Source organism: Centruroides sculpturatus, unplaced genomic scaffold (assembly GCF_000671375.1).
Source record: "Centruroides sculpturatus isolate CEXI.00-Female unplaced genomic scaffold, Cexi_2.0 scaffold1649, whole genome shotgun sequence".
NCBI classification, from domain to species: Eukaryota; Metazoa; Arthropoda; class Arachnida; order Scorpiones; family Buthidae; genus Centruroides; species Centruroides sculpturatus.
In genome coordinates, this window is record NW_019385824.1 from 97,045 (window position 1) to 99,751 (window position 2,707).

Here is a 2,707-nt window from a genome sequence, read left to right on the forward strand (position 1 = left end):
GTCTGAAGATTCAAAAGCAAAAATTTGACTTTGATATAAAGTAACAAAATTCTGATTTAAATTATTAAATAGGTTTTAATTAAATATTAAATTTAATTTCAGTAAATATTCAATTTAATAGAAATCTACAAACTTCTAATAATTAGTTACAAAAGCTTATAATTCATATGAAATACTTCAATAAAAAGAAAAGTTAAAATGAATACACAAATATCAAATATTTGATAATTACATATAATGTTGATCACATTTACTATATTTGTTTAATATTTATCATTAAAATATCTTTAATTTTTCTTGAAAAAAAGCCTATTAAAATGCATATCTTTATGCATATTTTGTCATTTTATTAAAACTTGGTAATTACAATTTTCTTTTATTTTTTACTGTTAAGAATCAAATCTACATCAATTTTCTGCAATAATGTAATCAATTATACTAATGATGACACTGCAAAAATACTTGGAAGGAAACTAGATATCTGACTCATCCTTTTATTACATTTTAACAAATACTTGGAATATTTATTTAAGAAAATTCTTATTTATAACTATTACAAATTAATACAATCTTAAATCTTATAAAACAATTATAAAAATAATTTATACATATATATTTTTTGTTGAAGGATTATTTATAGAGTGAAATTAATTCAGTTAAATTCAATATTTGTTTTTACAGAGTATAATTTCACTAAATATTTTGAAGAGTAAAAATGGTTATCGATCATTAAAGATGCTATGTAGATTCTGTGAAGGTTTCCAAACGAAGGGGTTTTACAGAGTAATAATAGACTGTTCTCACTGAACAGAGAAGGAAAAATCCAAATAAAACTGTAAAGAGAAAAATATAATATAAAATGATCAAAATTGAATTTTAAAAAATATGGTGATAATTTTAAGTCAAATATTACACAGTAAAATATATATTAAATNTTCATGGAAACAAAATGTTGCATGAGCATAGGCATGAGGTATAAAAATAGAAATTTTGCCATATTGTAAATACCAATGTTTACTTTTATATATACTACTGTTAGAAATAAAGAAAATATTATGTATTAATTCACAATGTTAATTAATTTGTTGAAAACATCTTTGTATAATATGGGGTGATTTTTCATTCAGGACTAAACACTTTGTTCAATATCTCATGATTACATATTGTTCAAATGTAACTGTACAATGTAAAACATACATTGGTCCATTGCTTTATCATGAAATAATTGTTCTGTTCATGTTTCATATTCATCTTTTCATTTTATATGGAGATGTTCCACATAACAAGTGCTCATTTTCAAGTGACCCATCCTGTATTAGGTAACATGGAATATTTTTATGTATATTTGCTAGTTTTATCCAAATATTCTTAGCTGTGATTTTTTTTAGAATAATTTTTCTTTTGGATACAATAGAAACACTGATCTAAACAATAATTATTTGGAGCAGATCAACCAAAAAACAAAGAAGAGAGAGAGAGAAACATTTTATATCCTATATAAAACTGACTAGAGACCATCTACTCCAACAAACTAAGCAATTTCAATGTTATGTAATGACTCTGAGGAACAGTCTAGCTTAACAGTTCTGACGGAACTGTTAACCCTACTTCTGAGGAAACATGTAGGAACCAACTGTTCTGATGGAACCATTCCGTCAGAACATTTCTGCACTAGGATCAGTTCCAGAAGCTAATCTTAATCCAGACGCTTCATTTTTTCTGTACCAATATGAAAACAATTATGAATGAGAAATCAAAATTATTCTTTTGTATTTGATTTTTTTTGTCATGTTTAATAAAAAAAAAATGCATTGTTATTAAAATTTTAAAAATTATTCAAAAATAATAGACACAAATTACTGTCCCCAAACAACGAATTGGTTTATTATCTACCCTCTAGTTAAAATTTGACTCCTTGGAGGGTCACTAACAACAGAGTTGTGAATCTTTGTATATTGTGCACAAAAATTAACATGTTATAATGAGTGTTGTTTGTTTTGATGAAATAAGACAATGCAACATGAGCAAACTGCAAAGGGAGTGTCTCCCAGGAACTTTCTAAGAGAAATTTGTTCCATTCAGATCTTACACACACAAAAACCTGAAAAAAACACCAGTACATTGATCAGAAACAAATTTTGGGTTCCAACTACAAGTGTTCAGTGGTTTTATCCACTGGTCGACCTGTATGAATGCTAATATTTCAGCATTTTGTCATCTGATATTTTTGAAATGACACAACCAAAATATCAAAACTGAAGACTCAAAATATTTAATAATGTATAACACTAAAGTCTGGATGTATGTACATTTCATATATATATATAACATTTTGATAAATAGTTATATAAAAAGAATTACACCAATAATATATTTTTTAATATATGTATAGATTGCCTCTCTGCTTTAAATTCTTTTAAAGATCATCATTTTACATTATATCTTAGATATGGTCATTTTAGAAAATCAAAAAGCTTTTTCTAAAAATAAAAGCTTTAAACATTAAAATATCATGGTTATGAGTATCAAATAGAATGTACAAATATATAAAACCCAAAATCTGATCTGAAAACAGGTATTAAAATTTTTTTTTTTTATGAAGATTGACATGAAAATAAAGTTTCAAACAAAAAAGAAGTCATAAACTGAAATATTGTAAGTTTACACATAAATATAGAAATCAAAGATCTATTAGAGCAAATTAATA